Below are 5,810 nucleotides of genomic sequence, written 5' to 3'. Positions count from 1 at the left end.
CACACACACACACACACACACACACACACACACACACACACACACACACGCGCACACGGCTTTTGTCCGGTCCTCTCAGCGAGGTCTGTTGTTGACCCTGAGGCTCTCCTTACGTCAGCGGCTGCATCAGCGGCGTGGACGATGCGGTTTGACCCGTCGGGTTACATCACTGCCACATAGTTAAGGCTCTAAACACACTGGAGAGGCACACCCAATACCAGCGCAGTGAAGGTGAATGGATGAACAATGAGCGCCAGAGATGTCACAGTTAGGAGATATTGTTTCTGTTTGCTAGTTACTGCTGACATCGAAGGTCAGGAAGTGGAAAAACGAATAGTACTGTGATAACATAAGATGTGGAGAAAGGCATCAGATGAGCTCATGAGGGCTGTTGACTGGTTTTGATAGATAAGTGTTTAAAATGTCTTCAAACTGTTTTAGTCCCTTCCCATTCATTTCAATACAGTGTGAACAAAGTGCTGTTGCACCGAGCAGCGCCGTCACAGAGGAATCTGTCGCTAACTGTTTCAGACAATCGGTTGCTTTCTTTATGAAATGTGATAAAAAATTATGAAAAAAGTGACGTTATAAAAACACTAAAAACTTTAAATTGTCTTGTTTTGTCTGACCAATAGGAGTGTAAGGAAACACCAGTGAACTTGAGTATCGTAACATTAAGATGCTGTATCGACATTTTATTGATTTACCTAATTAGTTTACATGCAAATATTTGGTGGCCAACAGCGGCTCCGAATGCACAGAAAGTAGTGCTCGGACGTCTGTTCACCGCACTGTATGCACAGAGCGGTGAGACACTTTACATCTCGATATATCTCCCTGCTGACGGTGTCATGATGAACATCGAATCACCAGATTGTTCCCAACACACAACCCTTCTGACCAACAGTCCAAAGATATTAAACATACAACGACATAAAACAGAGAAAAGCAACAAATCCTCACATTGAAGAAGCTGAAACTGATAAAAGTTATTTGTCAACACGTCTTTCTCCCACTAGAGCTCATAGAAGAAGATTCAAACGCAGAACAGAAATGACTTCGGGCAATTGAAAGTCATTTTTGTACGTATAGGAGCTTGATGTATAGTCATATTTTATGACTTCATCACCCCAAATAAATGAAATACTATGGTTGTATAAATGTAATTCATGGTGCTGTTAGTCCGCCTCGGTTCCACAGGTGAGTAGAACAAGTGCTACTTGTCGGACAAGTCGGAGAGAAAAGTCTTTTTGACGGCTAAAAGCCAGCAGATATGGATTGAAGATATTTTGTTGGATGTAAACATGTTGGGAATTTACCTGTGCCTGTACCTGTGCCTGTACCTGTACCTGTGCAGCTGCTGGAGGCTGGCCATGTGTTGTGACGGGCTGTCCTGTCTCAGCAACAGCTGCGTGTCCACTCGTGACTATCACCAATAACCATCACGCTATTGATGATGTGTTCTGATTGACTCTATGAAATATAATCAGAAGTTATCTGAGCCCTAAATGACGTCTTCAAACTGCTGAAACGATGAGTCTATTACCTGACGGACAAAGCTTTTGACAAGCATTGCTCATTATTCAAGCCACTTATTAAGCAAACATGTGGAGCATTGCTCAGTTTGATATGATAGTAAAGTGAATATATTTGGGGTTTGGCTCGTTAGTCGGACCAAACATGACATTTGAAGATGATCCCTCAGGCTGGGGACATTTGGATTTTGATCTTTGAGCTGATTAGATGACAAATCCACAATTGATGAACTGGCTGCAGTCCTTAACTAACCAATGAACTGACTGATAGTGGCTGCAACTTACGCTCGTTTCCACTGTGGATTATTTTCTGAATAGTTTGGTTGTTTGGTCAGTAAAATCTCGATCTAAAGCCAAAGATAGTTTAGTGTTATTCAGGAGTAAAGAAAAGAGAAAATATTCATATTCAAGAAGTTGGAATCAGAGAAGTCCGACTTTTTTTCCAAAAAAAATTATGAAAATAGTTGATTGTTTCAATAGTTGACTAATCGATGAGTCGTTGCAGCTCTAATAGAGATCTTTTAAATCTTATTTATTCACAACTTCATAAAAGTGAGCGTTTCTGTATTAGAAGAAGTTGCTATTAATGAGGACGTGCTGGTTGCTGAGGCCTTGTTAGTCTCAGATCTATAATATGGAGAAGTCATCATCGCTCTGGAACGTACTGCGAGCTTTCCAACACTGTTTACAGGTTTCCTCACAGCGTCACCGTCTTAAATATTTTGCGGCGCGACAACAAAAGCTCTGTGACGGGAGGAAAGAAGCCCTCTGATGACATCAATGTGACACGGGAGGACAGAGGGCGTAGTCGGCCGGAGTCGCCTGGCGTACGAGAGTTGGCCGTCACCAGTCCAACACGTTCTCGTCAATGAGCCGGTCGGGCCAGAAGCACCGCCAGCTGTATTTTCATGAGGCGCAGGTGAGTGGGAGGAGGAATGCTCACCTGTCTATTTAAAGCTCTCACCGCTAAAGTGTTTTATGAGCCGTTAACTTTGACATGTGGCGGCTGTGGAATGAGGCGCCGCGCCAACCCGATAAACCTGCAGGAGCGTGTGAAAAAAACAAGAAACATCATAAACATGACGCGAGGAAACTACATGTTTCTGTCACCGTGTCAAAATGAAAACGCAGGCGAGAGGCCGTCTCACATGTGTGCTTTGAGAGAGTGATGCGTTTACTCTTGTGAGATGTGTTACAGTGGATACTGAGGCTTTCATGAAAGAGAAGGAAGAGAAGGCTTCCATCTCCTGAGCTCTAAAAGAATACCTGGAGGCCACCGAGCATCGATAGACAACTTCCTGCTATTTGCTTTCTGTCTGAATTGACTTGACTTTGAAAAGCCGAGATACAAGCAGAGCAAACAAGGTAGAAGGGAAACAAGAACCCATTAAGTGCACGTCTTCAAAGCATTATGCTGGTGTGTGCTGTTGAAGTACGCGAGCAGGTGTCAAGGGCGCGAGGATCACTGGAGACGTAAAACGCTCCCATGCCAGGAAGAGAGAGAACAGGTGTGACGTTATGAGCTGCAGGACAACACCAGCGGCTCTTCGGGCCCTCAAGGCACATTCTGGGGGCCGGAGGGGGGGGAAAGGTGTCAGCTTGGCGGCTGATGACGGAGAACAGTGCACACAAGTCGTCTCGCACTCCTCGCTATCTACTTCCTGAAGTCCTCAGAGGCGCCAGCGGTGAAACCCTACCGGCCCACGGGCTGATTAGAAAGCTAAGAGAAAGGTTTGGGAGAGCGTCTCCGGCTGATGTCAAGCAAAGAGAATCACCAGAGGAGAAGTAATACGACTTAAGAAAACAGCCATCCAGAATGACATCTCCCTCTCCAAGTAATTACGGTTTAAAGTGAAGCAGCGTTCATGTCAATTCAGACCAATTACATGAGAACACACACTCTCACACACACACACACACACACACAGATAGACTCTTAAGAGCTGTAAAGTCCCGGTCGGTCGCTCTTACCGTCAAAGATTAAAGATGCCAAAAGGCAGTTTGGACGAGCTGTGACACCAAACTGAGAGCGCTTGTGGACGGAGGAGCTCAGTTTGACGATAGTCCAAGTGAAGGATCACGGAGCTCATGAGCCACCGGCTGCAGCAGAGGAGACGACTGCTGGTGTAAACGCCTCGCTCTGGACGCCCCGAATTACCCTTCTCACTGGACACCCCCCCCCCCCCCCCCCTCTCTGCTGTTGCTGCTTCTTGTCACCCTCACAGTACACTCACACCCCCCTCCCCCATAAACCCCTCCCAGGTCACCCTTTGCCCTAATATGCCTTCAGCAACTGCCACCAATTCATCAGTGTCTGTGTTGGCAGAGTGAGGCGCTTGTTGTTCGGCTCTTCTGCCCTCTTCAACACCAATCATGTCAACTTTAGGGCCGCAAACATAGAAAATTATATATATACCATTGACTAATGTGTTCTTTTTATATTTAATCAATCGATTTGTTACGAAGTCTAAATGTCTGGATATGGAGGACACATCTATTAATGTTGTGTCTGAGGAAAAGTGTAAAATTAAGAAGTTTCAAATCTTAAACGGAATGAAACAGGAAAAAATAGATTAATAATTAGTTATCAGAATTGTTGCTGATACATAATCTATTAATCATTTCATCTTTACGTCACGGCCAGCAGCATCCACTGGTCTCGCTGGTGAGGAGCTGAAAACTGATCAGTAGATGAATCAAAGTGAAAATAAACTGTTGATGATCATTTAGTCGTTTATTGAGCATTGTTCTCGTATCGGCTTCTTCAACGGGAGCATTATAAACTGACAAACATTTAAAAGAGCTCATCTTTAGTTCAGTTTATCAAATATTGTGATCAAATAATGACAAATCTCAATCAAAAGTTTTCAATTATCAACCCAATAATCTATAATGTCAATGATCATTAGCTGCAGAGCTTCTCTGGTCAATTACACGACTTAAGCACATTTATCAATATGGGTTTTTTGTGACATGAATGGAAATCAATGGCTGCCTCGACCCTGAGACTGTACGCCGCTCACTTGAAAATGGGCAACAAAGATGTAGTGTGAACATGATGAGGAGAGACAGCTTGCAATCACTGGTGTGTGTGTGTGTGTGTGTGTGTGTGCGTGCGTGCGTGCGTGCGTGTGTGCGTGTGCAGACAGAGGGAGTCACTAGCTGCCTAGCTAAGTGTGTCAGGTCCTCGCTGCACACCATCCTGTCCCTGGTGCACGTGCGAGTGTTCATCCTCCATTTGGATCATGAGCTGCTGGCAGTGAGGCGGCAGCTGCCTGCATACCTTTTGTTCCACTGGACCCTTAAAGCCCCCCCCCACCCACCCTGAAATCTACACACAGCCCTACCACACAGATATACACTTTGCATGCTCAGCTGTCAAGAGAGTTCATCAAACCGGTAACGTCTCGTGCCCCTCGGCCCTCTACGCTGGATTCTAAAAGGACTCCTCTGCTGTCAGACTGACGGCTGTGATCTGACGCTAAGTCCAGAGCTGTGGAAATCAAATCCCAACTTGGTGAGAAACAGTTAGATGACCACGGAGAGAGAGGGGGGGGGGGGGGGGGCCGCTTCCCAAGGAATGACTCTCCAGCCCCCAGACCTTTACTGACCTTGAAATCTCAGAGGGGGCTCCGGAGGGGTGTGGGAAACCGGGAGGCCGGGAGTCCGACAAACAGTCGTGTCATAGTTTCCACACAACACACTGAGTGTAGGTAGGCCCGTCTGTGGCCGCAGAACAACGGGTTAACAAGGGACAAAGTCTCCAAGGGCCCATTTACACTGGAGGCAGCAACGTCTATGGATACATGGGAGAGGGGAGGGCCCCGAAAATATGTAACTGCCTTCATCCATCTGGAGCAGGAAAACAATATCCACCACCACCAACCCACCGGTTACTGTGATGTCCCACCAACAGTTACTGCTCGTTTCTCATACGTTTTCTTACAGAAGTCCAGCAAAACGTGTCAATTTACGCTCGTTACTTCAATACAGTCTTTTCAAAATAAACTTCCGTCTTCACAGGAAACAACTCAGTTAGGTTTAGGAAACCTAACTGAGTTGTTTGGGTTCAAAAATGTGCCGTTACTGAAGTACGCAAGTTACAAAAACGTCAACATTGACTTCTTGTTTCACACGAGGAACAAACATCGGTCTCCTGGCTGTCCGGTCCCTGTTTGTTGGATCCATCCTGCTCCTCTCCCGCCCGCCCGGTGTGTTCTTTACTGGTCTTTATACGTCCTCGTTCACAATTAGATTTTTCATAGGTTTCGCTAC

The 5,810-nt window shown here is 45.8% G+C and overlaps 1 protein-coding gene across 5 annotated transcripts in view; it reads right to left on the bottom strand.

The window, feature by feature from the left end:
- Positions 1–5,578, bottom strand: part of mef2d (myocyte enhancer factor 2d) — an 83,833-nt gene extending 78,255 nt beyond the window's left edge. For 4 of the 5 annotated variants that reach the window (XM_031867549.1, XM_031867554.1, XM_031867552.1 and 1 more), the window contains exon 1: positions 5,147–5,578. The gene's annotated coding sequence lies outside the window, so the exon portion shown is untranslated. Of the gene's footprint in view, positions 1–3,506; positions 3,713–5,146 lie in introns of those variants that run through there. The other variant, XM_031867550.1, reaches the window with a different exon arrangement.
- Positions 5,579–5,810: the final 232 nt, after the last annotated feature.

This window comes from Anarrhichthys ocellatus, unplaced genomic scaffold (genome assembly GCF_004355925.1).
Source record: "Anarrhichthys ocellatus isolate YVR2014 unplaced genomic scaffold, GSC_Weel_1.0 scaffold39, whole genome shotgun sequence".
NCBI lineage: Eukaryota > Metazoa > Chordata > Actinopteri > Perciformes > Anarhichadidae > Anarrhichthys > Anarrhichthys ocellatus.
Note: the sequence above shows the minus strand (reverse complement) of the source record. Positions and strands in the feature narration are given on the sequence as shown.